This window comes from Puntigrus tetrazona, chromosome 8, assembly GCF_018831695.1.
Source record: "Puntigrus tetrazona isolate hp1 chromosome 8, ASM1883169v1, whole genome shotgun sequence".
Lineage (NCBI taxonomy): Eukaryota > Metazoa > Chordata > Actinopteri > Cypriniformes > Cyprinidae > Puntigrus > Puntigrus tetrazona.
The window spans coordinates 22268956-22283348 of record NC_056706.1 but is presented as its reverse complement, the minus strand read 5'-3'; positions in this window follow the sequence as shown (position 1 = coordinate 22283348).

Below are 14393 nucleotides of genomic sequence, written 5' to 3'. Positions count from 1 at the left end.
TGTTTTGCTTCCGGCGGTTTCGAAATGAACTCTTTTTCTAGTCATCAGGTCCAGGTTTGACAAGTTGCACATAAAGTGCATCCAGCGTGTTTGAATATACTGATATCCTGCTGTGCAAAAATGTTACATTGAATCTCCACCAGGAATACTTGATACAGTGTCTTATCTGAACCCATCAGGACAAATCCAACAAGTGTTATTATACCAAACCGTAAGCCGTGGAAAATAATCACTGATTCACAACATTGTCATGTGACCAATAAAAACCTTGAAATGGAGACATTCACTTACATCTAACTGATGAAGACAAATATCTCTTGAAACAACAAAAGCATGAGATTAAGCAACAATAACAAGCATCGCAAGAACAAAACATGACATTGTTCGTTATCTGTCCCAGCTTCATAAACAATGGAAATTATATATTTTTTCTTCTGAAAACTAAACACACTGCTTTTTTAAGGAATTTACACGATTCTTTGTTTTCACCCCAGTTTAACGGCAAACATGTTATTGAATTATATAGGTTATTATTACATGTTATTGAATTAAATATAGGTTGTCTTTCTTTACGTTACACATTACAAATACGCTCTAGTTGATCTGTTCTTCAACATGGTCCAGTTAGTATAGAATTTATGAACAACATTTAGTGTTACAAGACAATATAAACATTCATGAGCCACATTTCCTTTGTTTTTACTGTACTAAGTTTATAAATATTTACATAATGTTCGCTGAATCAAAGATATGACTTTGTTTTCCTCCCTCTATTCTTTCTGCCACAACTTTGCTTTTTTTGCTGCACATACAGTGCTTCCAGATCTAATTCCTTTCTACTTCTTCATTACCCCATACGTTTATATGCTAGAACCCAGAAAAGAGGCTACAAACTCATGAGCATAAAACACAGCACAGGGCAACACAGTAAAACTATTCTTTCAAGCCCTAAAGACATTTAAATCTCTAAGGTATCCAGGCCTCAACATCTATCTACTGGAGTGCCTCAGGGCTTAGTTCTTGGACCTCTTCTCTTTTCGGTCTACATAGCATCACTAGGCTCTGTCATTCAGAAACATAGCTTTTCATATCACTTCTATGCTCTATAAAAAATTAAGACTGATGATAGGAGAGAAAGTAAGAATACAGTCTTAAAACACACATATATGTATTTTTAATGCCTTTTTACTAGTGGGTTCAGGACAATACAGTTCATTTATGTAAGCAGGCATAGAAAAATAAATCATATATCGACATATATCCAAAAACTTCATACAGTGGACTACTAGTAAAACTGATAAAAATCTGATATTAGAAAGTGTTTTGACCTGACAGTTAATATCCTTAAGCATTTTTTTAATGCTAATGCATAATTTAACACCACAAACTGAATGAAAATGTAAGAATTTCTCACCAACTTTACAAAGCCTGAGAAAACATGAACCTCTCAAGAAGGAGTCAAAAGCTTATTTATTGGTATATTTGTATGTTTTTTATTAGGAGCAGTCTGCTTTTCTTGCAGTGAAACACTGATGTAGATCTCTCCAGAATGCATCTCTGCGGTGTTTCCTTTCCTCTTCAAAACTGCATCATCAATCAGCTTCTGCTCAGCTGCAAGACAACAGTGATTTAATACAAACACACCGAGCACTGAACATTATTCCAGCACTAGTACTGTGGTACTCTATACCTCTTCACATAGAAGAGCATGTATCCGTTTCTCTCGATGTTACGTGATGCTTTGGACCAGCTGGATTTTCTGATGGATGAGTCGCTGCATTCCAGCCATCCAGATCCACTGAGGTCAGGGATGTGACTGATGTAGTGCCCTAAAATCACAGAGAGACTTTAGTAAAGTGTGTGTAAAGAGTGAATGAGAGGACTGAAAATGTAGAAGAAACATGTCGTACCACAATACAAACTTCTGCCCAGATGTGACACAGCAGCAGATAGTCTGTACTGTGTGCTGCTGCTGTCTGATGTTTCCACCTGTTAAACACAAACACTGATTATTACATGATGCTGCTGCATTTAAATCAACATCCTCCTCTGTTTACCTCCTTTTACCTCTCCATTGTTCCATCTATCTATCTATCTATCTATCTATCTATCTATCTATCTATCTATCTATCTATCTATCTATCTATCTATCTATCTATCTATCTATCTATCTATCTATCTATCTATCTATCTATCTATCTATCTATCTATCTATCTCTCATTCTATCGTTCTGTGAATTGCTGTCTATTATATCTTTCCTGTGGTCTTGCAGGCTCAACTCTATTCTTCTGTCCGTCTTGGCTTCTTTCTTTTGGGCTCTTGCTGTTTATCACTATCCTCTCTCCGCTCTCTGTGGAATATCATACATCAAAAAAACCAACAACAATTCTTTTAGAACAAATGTCTTCCTGGCGCTGTCTTTCAGAGTAATTCAAGTGACTGTTTCACAACATGCCAGCAGAGGGCAGATGTTTGGGCCGTACCTGTGCTGCAGGACAGAGAAAACTCTTTTGGGACTTTCAGTCGATCCTTCAGCTTGGACATTGAGGATGCGATATCAAACGCATGACCAGAAGCACCAGGATGCTGTAGAGCGAGTCAAATGTTTAGAAGTTCTAGACTATAGTTAGTTATTTCAGCGTTTAGTTATTCTGCAGCTCAAGGTAATAACTGATTAACAGCATGTCTTACCGTGGAAGGACAATTACTTCCAGCTCCTCAGAGGCTGTAGAGCCGGCGCACTCGCTGCATGAGCAGTCAAACGAAGATCTCTGGAGAAAACAAACAACAGTCAGAACTACAAACACTCGTTGACTTTATACATCCTCCTGTTGATGTGATGTCACTGACTTTGAAGTACTGCTGCAGGCTGTCTATGAGGCATCCTCGAGGACCGATGACCACAGAGAGGTAGTTGTAATCCTCTCTGAAGCTCCTCTGGAAGCCACAGCTGAAACCAAAGAAGAACATCAGAGTCGAGTAAATGAGTGTGAGAGGCTGAAATGAGCGCAGGTGCGGATGTGTGATGTTACCTGTTACAGGTGCGCAGACGGTTGAGCTGGAATTCCATATTAGCCACAGGACAGGTGTATTTTGGCCAGTAGCTCCGCAGAAGCTCGCCCTCTTCTTTCAGATGGGACAGGCTGACCATCAAAAACTCATGGGCGTCCTGAAGGAGAAAGAGCAAAGTTTCTGCATTTGAAATGTTCAAGTATCTACTGTATCTATCTGTGCTTCTATCATTGTACCATTCTTTCTAAGAGCAAGGGATGATTAGGTTAAATGCAAAAAGTCCAAAAATAATAATTTGAGCATGTATATCCAGTTCACCTGCTGATGGTCTCCCAAGAAATCTGGATAGCGTGTTTCAATGCAGGTCTTTAGTGTTGACAAGAGCTTCGTCTTCAGCCTCTTGTCATCATCGCCTGTCAGTCTGCTCACGTGCAGCTCAGAGAGCGTCCTGGTGAGAACATTATATTGAACTGCTTTAGTTTTGCTGCTTTAAAATATATATATTTTTTAAATTTCGATTGAAATGTAATATGGTACCTGAGCATTGTGTTTCCCTCCTTGCAATGTTGCTGCTGGGAAAGCACATCTTCACGGAAGGGAGAAACTGTGAGGAGGCACTGCAGCACTGAGTTCATGTAGCACGTGTTTCCTAAATTAGGGAACCTGTGACGGGACGTCTTCAATTAGAGGGAGGGTGTGAAAAAAGCACATTATAAATAAACCTTTACCTCATTCGGGTACAACATTTACCCTAAGTGCTTGATGTTAGTTGGCGATGCTGTCAGCACAACCTCAGCCTGCTCAGAATCATCCTCCGTAATGCTCCTGGTGCTCTGCTGCCGCTCAGAACTGCACTGTATGAGCTTCAGTATTTCAGCCTGAGACAGACCGCTAGACTGCGCCGTCGTACTGGCCAGCACACCGAGGATGCTGGGAATACATCAGGAACATCTAACAATTTTGTGCTTGTCCAAGTTAACGTTTGATTTCTGCAGCTAGTCTGCTTTGCATCGATGCAGCGTTTATTCCCGTCACCCACCAGTCGAGATCCACATCAGAAATGGTTGGATCTCCACCTGCATCTGTGAAAGGATTAAAGGTTATTGTACTTCACATATTAGGAAAATTAACTGAATTGCCATAGGTTCCTTCTGTAGTGTAATTCTTAACTAATACACTAGAGGTTTTAGAGTAGAGGAACTTCTCTAACCTTCAAGAACGGCTGCGGCCTGAAGTTCAGTCTCCACATCCGAGGGTCTGCTGTCTGCAGATGAATCTGAGGCTCTTCCGTCTCTGGATGAGGAAGTTTCCTCAGCGCTGGAAGTGGAGCTCTGCTCTCCAGCTGCGTCTGATAGAAATACAGTTTTATACTGTGCCAACTAGATCTTTGACGTAAAAGATGGATGACCTTGAAGTATGTGAAAGCTTTAAACATTTCCTAACCTCCGACTGCGTCTTCCTCGGGGTGGCAGCCTGCAGATCAAACTCTGGATCAGAGGATCTGCTGACTGCAGGTGAGGAAGAGGCATCAGACGAGACATCGGTGTGTGTGCCGCCGCCGCTTGTCTGAGTCTCGACGGTGGAGGACTCGTCCAGCTCAGAAGACGACGACACACATGGCAGAATCACTGATAGTATTCTGCGGAAAGCCCGGCGCAGAGATGGACATTTGCGTTTCCGGGACGAGGAAGAAGAAGATGAGGAACATTTGGCACCATCAGCAGGTGCAGCAGCGGAGGCCACCACATCTGAAGATGATGACTCAAATTTCCACCACTTCGTCTTTCTTTTCTTCTCCTTTTTGACTTCATCCATTGTAGCACAAGGAAAGTCTTTAGCCATTTTTTTCTAGAGACATAAGAAATATCTTTCAGATGGAAAAACTTTGTTTACAGAATTTGTAGATTTGTTAATAAGTTTAACCCAGCTTGACCTGGTATATCGTTTTCTTTCTAGGGCAGTAGTAGAAGTAGAACATTTGAGAAATAAATATTATCACTGCACAAAGACCTATTTAAACTAAATATAGCTTTAATTACAAAAATATAACTTAACAATAACTGAAATACAGCGCTATTTTAGCAGGCTTAAGTATTTTCTGTGAAGTGACAAAGAGTCTCAGTTGTTTTTTCAACAGATAAAAGTAGGCTAGTTCAGTAATTCAGCTTGATGCACCTTACCTTACTCCTGATCACACACTACACCGCGGACAGTTTCGTCATAATTAAGTTCAATGGAGTCGTTCTATTCGCGCGTTCGATTAAGCGGGTGTTTTTATTTGAATGAGCTGCTCGAGGAGAAATCAAACACAACGTGCAACAAACACAACGAAAGCAAAAAAAAAAAACTAAAATAAACAATGTTTATATTTAAAAACACAGTTAGCTAGGCTACATCACTCAACGTTACGACTCTCGAATAGTTCAGTGGACGGTTTAATAAGCAAATACAAGGAATCACAGCGCATCGATTCATTTCTGAATAGTTCAGTGTTTTAAATAAATTAGTTGAGTCAAAGTTTCATTAATACATGCATAAACATCTGATGATTCTACTGCTTGAATGAACCACTCAATGACTTATAATATATTAACACAAAATGACTAAATACTGGCTCCTACTGGCGTATTAATTTAGTTTAATTTCCACCCTAATTTCTTGTTTGTATTAAATGTTAAAACAATGTCACACATCATTGTAAATGATTAAATTTGATAACGCATGTATAACAATAATCACATTATTATACTTACATTTCTAGATTAAATATTATTTGCAAATTTGTATATTTTCTTTTGAAAAAATAAAATATTTTTGTTCAATAAATATATAGGTCACTGTGGTAGGCAAAAATTTAAATATATATTTTAATTTTAAAATATATATTTAAATACAAAAATAAGGTAATTTTAAACGAATGTTTTAGAAAGTGCTTCTCCACATTTTTGTGCCATCTAGTGGTTTAGATTAAAATAATATCAAAGGCGCCTTTTACCCAGTGGATGAAGGAAGAGAACAAACTGAGACTAAATCCAGAAGAACTGTGTCAACATGCTTCAAGAAGCTTCCTGAGAAGGCCAAAAACTGCTTTAACCCTTGTGAACCCTTTTGGACATTTTTGCCCATTTTAGTTTTCATTTTTGTTTTTTATTTTGCCTCTGTTAATGATAAGTGGATAAATTTTGGCTCAAGTGTGTTTTCCCATTGGAACTTTAATATCCCACCGTCATTTCCAGATTTTGCACTAGGTACAAAAAAGTGAAACACTCAGCACCGTTTGGACAAAAAGTAATCCATAAAAATCCAGCAGTGTAATCCAAGCCTTCTGAAGTGATATTTTCACTTTACCTCTACAAAATGTATCTCTTTTCTGTCACATTACATGTTTTGTGATTGTGATTCATGTCGTCTTATGTCACTATAGCGTTGCTTCGATTTGTAACCTTGTCTTACACAGTCTTTATATACTATACATGTCATAACAATAGTTTGAACAAACTGAATGAACTAGGACGTGAGGGACAACAAGAACATATTTTTATTGTGTACATATACAAATTAGATGAACACGTTGAGTGAATGATACAATGACTTTCTCATAAGGTCTAATAAGAAGGCTATTGAATTTATACAATAGTGAAAAAGGTGTGCAAAATATATAGGGAAAATGTAAAAAGCATTACACTAGCCGCCTTTTAGCCATGCTCTTCTGTTAAAAAGAGGTACAATAGTCCAGATTCTTTAAGAAATCCATTTTAATCCAGTTGAGAAAAGTACAGATTTGACAGGAATTTATGCAACATTATTTAACATCACTGAATAAAATTATGTAGATCTCTACCTATGTAAGTAGCCCTTCTAATCAATATACATGGTGTAAAGCAGCTGTGGAGATGATGTACACAGTTACAATAATAATGGCACTATTAACACGTGTAATATAATCATTATGATTTGAACATGCTTCCTTGTAATTCAGCAAAGTGTACGTAGTCTTCATGAACTGTCAGTCAGTTTAGGTAGCACAACCAATTTGGCTACAGGGCGAGTATATGTACAGTCTTTGATATTTACTTCTGCAGTATGTACATTACCATCATCACTTGTAATGATTCTTGTAACACAGCCAACTGGAGATAAGACTCTGGGTATCTGGAGGTCAACAACCATAACCAGTTGCAAGATTTGGTGATGAGTTTTACCATTTATGATGAAGTTGAACTGACTCCAGAAGTGATCAGCTATCACCTGACTGTGTCCAAGTAGATCACTTGGTTATTATAGAGGAAGTCTAAATGCACGCCACTTGTAGTTAAGCATTTGAACTCAATGCCCCAATGCTTTTCGTGTCGTCTACCATTTTCAATATGGTAGAGACCAAAGCAGTCAACCCCTGTAGACCAGAAGGGGGGTTTAAACAGGCGTAAGCGTGCAGAAAGCAGATTACGCTGATGTTTCTCGACTGCTTGTCTACCCCTTAGGATCCAGTAGGTCCTCCTTAGTTCAGAGAAAACTCTATCAGGTTCAGCATGGTCAAAATCTTTGATTAGCAGTCTTTGTAACTGGATGACGAGATGTAGCACAATGGAGTGGATTTCATCCTCTGCTAGTAATTCTGTTTTGTGCAGTCTACCACCAACACTGTTAGATTAAGCATTAGATTGTCAGTTATTGAGTTGGTGCCGCAGAAGGTAGTTTTAACCAATTTCTTCTGTTCTACGAAGGGCATATAGGCCACTCACTTGGAGGTTGAGACAAGAAGGAGGGACCATCTCTCCATCTGCATGGAAGACAATTTTCTTTCTCTCGTTATGTCATCTGCAGGATTGTTGTTGGAATCAACATGTCACCAGTTGTCTGCTCCTACAAGATCTTGACTCTCAGAGATTCTGGCTCCTACAAACACTTTATACTGGCGGTTGGGTGCTGCCCCTTAAAGAACGTTGTTTTTCAATGGACTCATGTGATCGTTTAAGCAAAGGGCAGAGAAGAAGAAAAAAACCCATGTTGTTCTGCTCTAGCTTGTTAAATTTCTAATGATTTACATGAAAGTTTGATTTAAACCTACATATTCCCAGCGTGGTGACAAATGTTTTTGTTGGTTAAGTAATATGATGTGTTTGATATAACACTATGTAGATCGCTACTTGCGATTGCCATAGCGCCTAAATGCTTAATATACTATGCGTGTGTTCCCATTTGTGGATAGCTTTGGATATGGACAGATAGGTACGCAAACCTCAGTTTGAGCTGGATGTAGGGATGTATAATGACGAGATTAAACAATTTGTTATGAAATGCAGAGACGGGCTCTGTAATCCATTCAACGATAATCGCTAGAAGTTAAGTGTCCCACAAAGCAAAGCAAGAGGCGACAGCAGCAAGGAACCAAAACCCCATCCATACAGAATGGAGAAAAAAAACCTTGTGAGAAACCAGGCACAGTTGGGGCCAGTTCTCCTCTGACAGGACGCCCAGCACTTAACCTCCAGTTCAATTTTAAATGCATCTGTGTCAGATAGTGTAAATGACTTAGTGTGTGTGTGTGTGTGTGTGTGTGTGTGCATCAGGATCTGGTGATCTGTCCACGGTGCACATCTAGGTGTTCTGGTCTCTGATGAACATAATCTCTGGCTGCTGATTCACCATCTAATCTGGATACAAACTGTGAAACAGAATAAGAAAGAAACAAAAATAATATTAGCGTAGATACCTATTTTTTTACGATGTCACAAGTACATTGTGTTTTATGAGTAGTGTTCCCGGTTCCAGCTGATCTAATTAATGCAGCCTAAAAATCCTTTAACGGATTTGAATAATAAAAGTCTATTATTGTGTTATGTTTAGGCTTTATGTTTACAATTATGTGTAGGATAGGTTAAAAAGATATGTCTTTTATCTAGATTTAAACTGACAGTGTGTCTGTTTCAAGAACAGAGTTAGGGAGATTGTTCCAGAGTTTAGGTGCTAGATAGAAAAAGGATCTGCCACCCGCAGTCAATTTTTATATTCTAGGTATTATCAAATGGGCAGAGTTTTGAGAACGCAGGGGACATGCAGGACTATAATGTGATAGAAGCTCGCTCAAGTACTGAGGAGGGCTTTAGAAGTAATTAATAAGATTTTAAAATCAATCCAATGTTTGATAGGGAGCCAGTGCAGTGTTGACAGAAAGATCGGTGCAAAATGTTACATTGAATCTCCACACCAGGAATACTTGATACAGTGTCTTATCTGAACCCATCCGGACACATTAGTTTTGTATGGTATCAAAAACTATGAGCAGAGTTTTGTCTGATATCCAAAGGTAAATGTCTTCTGTCAGCCTGAGGCCCATACTGTCACGTCTCTGGACTCTGTGTTTGTAACAGGTAGTATAAAATAGTTCACTTTAAACCAAGTTTGCCATGGTAACGGTTATAAATAATATTTGGTTTGGTTCGATATATATTATTTCACTATGTAACACAGGTGGCTCTTTTGGGAGTGTGTGTGTGAGCGTTGGGCAAAATAATGGTGCAGGTGCCGGTTTGATTGGACATTACCAAGTGAAAGCATCCATTCGACCGGGAGCAATTGATGGGGTGTGGTAATATACCTTTGCGGGGAGTATCGCGAGAACTTCCTCACGTGACTCAGAGCCTGCTGGGGAAGTGTTGTGACATCGCGAGAGTTACTCATACGTGTAAAAGTTTTCAATGAGAAACATCGCCGTGACACTCGTGGTTATTTTCCCCTGCTTTTTCCAGGTATTACTGTGCTATATGTGTAAACTCATCATTGTGTGTTTTGATAATGCGTGCAAAGAGTATGAACCGGTATATTAGTAGTTGAAACAGTGTGATATTCGATGCAATTGTGCTGCTTGCCGAGTGTGGAGGTGCATGGCCGCGGTGTGCAGCACATGGCCGCAATGTGATTTCTCTTCTCACAAATTTAGCGAGATTCACATATTTTGTGTTACATACAGTTATTACGTTAAGTTACTTTATTTTACTACATTTACAAATGTATGGAACAGTTTGCATATAAAAAAATGGGTTTGTCTGTTTTATACGGTGATTTGTGAAATGTAATGTGACTGTGTGATACGAGTAAAAGATTTCAATGAGAAACATTGCCGTGACACACGTGGTTATTTTCCCCTGCTTTTTCCAGGGCGTTACATGTTATTATTGTTTTTGTCTCGTGCCACGTGCTCAGTGTGCCCTACTTTCAGTTCTAGTTAATTGTCTTTCAGCCGTGTCTCGTTAATTTAGTCAATTACGTTGTGTATTTAAGTCCTGTGTTTTCAGTTCCGTGTGTCCGATCTTGTCTTTATGTGCGTGTGATTTTTCGTCCTATCTGCCTGCCTGCCTGTATTTATATTGTTTATTTCGTCATCTGAGTAGATTAAAACTCTTTATTTTCATTTAAACTCGTTGTGTGCTCTCCTGCTTATCACACGTCTGACACATACGTCGAAGTATGGTGGAACCCAGAAAACTATTCTTTCAAGCTCTAAAGACATTTAAATCTCTAAGGTATCCAGGCCGCAACATCTATCTACTGGAGTGCCTCAGGGCTTAGTTCTTGGACCTCTTCTCTTTTCGGTCTACATGGCATCACTAGGCTCTGTCATTCAGAAACATAGCTTTTCATATCACTTCTATGCTGATGACACTCCTATCTCATCATATCCTGGAATTACTGTATCTATTTTTATACATATAAAAAATTAAGATTTTTATGATAGGAGAGAAAGTAAGAATACAGTCTTATAACACTCAGATGTATATTTTTAATGTGTTTTTAGTAGTGGGTTCAGGACAATACAGTTCATTTATGTAGGCATGGATAGAAAAATAAAGCAAACTGTGACAACTTATACCCAAAAATGTCATACAGTGGACTACTAGTAAAATGTATAAAAATCTGATATTAGAAAGTGTTCAGACACTTTGACCTTAGCATTTTTTTTAAATGCTAATCCAAACATTTTACACCACAGACTGAATTATAATGTAAGAATTGAACACTGGAGACTTTGTTCATAAGGACCATCATAGTAAACTCTACTTGAAGATGATCAGGGGTGTTTTAACTTGAATTACTGTGGAGTGTCTGTTTATTTACACTAAGTACAAATAGCACACCTTGTTGGCAGAGGCTATTTACACTAACTCCGCCCACCAACGTCTGATTGGGATAGTCAACATTACAAAAGATGACTATCTTTGATTCCAGTGGTGCAGATGGTTAAATGTGTGCAATATCTATTCTGACGTGTTTAAATAAACTTTTTGGCACACTTTTACTCCCTTTTCAACTTTCAAATCACATCAGAAAAGCATTTATTTTAATAAAAATGAAGGAAACATCAAAGAAAGTTGAAAAAGTATCCTGTAGGGTTAGGGTAGGTGTAGGGAGGGCGTTATTGTCCCAATAAGATGACAACCATTTAATAATTTTAATTAAAATTTTAATTTGTACTCAATAAATTATTGCTATTATTGCATAGTTTTATAATGTACTACAACAGTGAGGTTAATTGTACACATAAACAGTAGAATTTCTTTTTTTTATTTTCACTTAGTATACATCCCATCTAATTGCTATCTACAATCAATGTTCTGTAACATGATTATGTCTTTTATTTGGGTTTGAGAACATAACATAGTTTAAATCAACAGGAATCTGTGACTGAGACTGGAGAGAGAGAAGAGAGAGAGAATCTTGATGTTTTGCATGTCGTCCGTCTTCTCCACATGTTTGACATCCATCAGTTGTCTTATCTAAAAAGATTTTTGTTAGAATGGATTACAATTAATTATTTTGCTGAAGTCACATGTTTCCAATCATAAACCTTGATGTAACTTTGAGCTTGTTGTAATCATCATCATAGAAACAAACCTTTTGTGAATCGGACAAACGAGACCCTTCAGAGACCATCCCATATGACCTTCAGCTTTTTACCAGTTTCACAGTGCTGGAAGATGTCCACTATTAAAAAAGAGCAGTAGTACATTTAAAAGACAAACCATGGAGAAGGCTTTTTTTAAATATTGATTTTTGTGGAAAAATGTAGCTTTTCAGAGAAAGAGAGACTTTACACCATGAAACATGAACTTCTCAAGAAGGAGTCAAAAGCTTATTTATTGGTATATTTGTATGTTTTTTATTAGGAGCAGTCTGCTTTTCTTGCAGTGAAACACTGATGTAGATCTCTCCAGAATGCATCTCTGCGGTGTTTCCTTTCCTCTTCAAAACTGCATCATCAATCAGCTTCTGCTCAGCTGCAAGACAACAGTGATTTAATACAAACACACCGAGCACTGAACATTATTCCAGCACTAGTACTGTGGTACTCTATACCTCTTCACATAGAAGAGCATGTATCCGTTTCTCTCGATGTTACATGATGCTTTGGACCAGCTGGATTTTCTGATGGATGAGTCGCTGCATTCCAGCCATCCAGATCCACTGAGGTCAGGGATGTGACTGATGTAGTGCCCTAAAATCACAGAGAGACTTTAGTGCGGTGTGTAAAGAGTGAATGAGAGGACTGAAAATGTAGAAGAAACATGTCGTACCACAATACAAACTTCTGCCCAGATGTGACACAGCAGCAGATAGTCTGTACTGTGTGCTGCTGCTGTCTGATGCTTCCACCTGTTAAACACAAACACTGATTATTACATGATGCTGCTGCATTTAAATCAACATCCTCCTCTGTTTACCTCCTTTTACCTCTCCATTGTTCATCCATCTATCTATCTATCTATCTATCTATCTATCTATCTATCTATCTATCTATCTATCTATCTATCTATCTGTCTATCTATCTATCTCTCATTCTGTCGTTCTGTGAATTGCTGTCTATTATATCTTTCCTGTGGTCTTGCAGGCTCAACTCTATTCTTCTGTCCGTCTTGGCTTCTTTCTTTTGGGCTCTTGCTGTTTATCACTATCCTCTCTCCGCTCTCTGTGGAATATCATACATCAAAAAACCAACAGCAATTCTTTTAGAACAAATGTCTTCCTGGCGCTGTCTTTCAGAGTACTTCAAGTGACTGTTTCACAACATGCCAGCAGAGGGCAGATGTTTGGGCCGTACCTGTGCTGCAGGACAGAGAAAACTCTTTTGGGACTTTCAGTCGATCCTTCAGCTTGGACATTGAGGATGCGATATCAAAACGCATGACCAGAAGCACCAGGATGCTGTAGAGCGAGTCAAATGTTTAGAAGTTCTAGACTATAGTTAGTTATTTCAGCGTTTAGTTATTCTGCAGCTCAAGGTAATAACTGATTAACAGCATGTCTTACCGTGGAAGGACAATTACTTCCAGCTCCTCAGAGGCTGTAGAGCCGGCGCACTCGCTGCATGAGCAGTCAAACGAAGATCTCTGGAGAAAACAAACAACAGTCAGAACTACAAACACTCGTTGACTTTATACATCCTCCTGTTGATGTGATGTCACTGACTTTGAAGTACTGCTGCAGGCTGTCTATGAGGCATCCTCGAGGACCGATGACCACAGAGAGGTAGTTGTAATCCTCTCTGAAGCTCCTCTGGAAGCCACAGCTGAAACCAAAGAAGAACATCAGAGTCGAGTAAATGAGTGTGAGAGGCTGAAATGAGCGCAGGTGCGGATGTGTGATGTTACCTGTTACAGGTGCGCAGACGGTTGAGCTGGAATTCCATATTAGCCACAGGACAGGTGTATTTTGGCCAGTAGCTCCGCAGAAGCTCGCCCTCTTCTTTCAGATGGGACAGGCTGACCATCAAAAACTCATGGGCGTCCTGAAGGAGAAAGAGCAAAGTTTCTGCATTTGAAATGTTCAAGTATCTACTGTATCTATCTGTGCTTCTATCATTATACCATTCTTTCTAAGAGCAAGGGATGATTAGGTTAAATGCAAAAGTCCAAAAATAATAATTTGAGCATGTATATCCAGTTCACCTGCTGATGGTCTCCCAAGAAATCTGGATAGCGTGTTTCAATGCAGGTCTTTAGTGTTGACAAGAGCTTCGTCTTCAGCCTCTTGTCATCATCGCCTGTCAGTCTGCTCACGTGCAGCTCAGAGAGCGTCCTGGTGAGAACATTATATTGAACTGCTTTAGTTTTGCTGCTTTAAAATATATATATTTTTAAATTTCGATTGAAATGTAATATGGTACCTGAGCATTGTGTTTCCCTCCTTGCAATGTTGCTGCTGGGAAAGCACATCTTCACGGAAGGGAGAAACTGTGAGGAGGCACTGCAGCACTGAGTTCATGTAGCACGTGTTTCCTAAATTAGGGAACCTGTGACGGGACGTCTTCAATTAGAGGGAGGGTGTGAAAAAAGCACATTATAAATAAACCTTTACCTCATTCGGGTACAACATTTACCCTAAG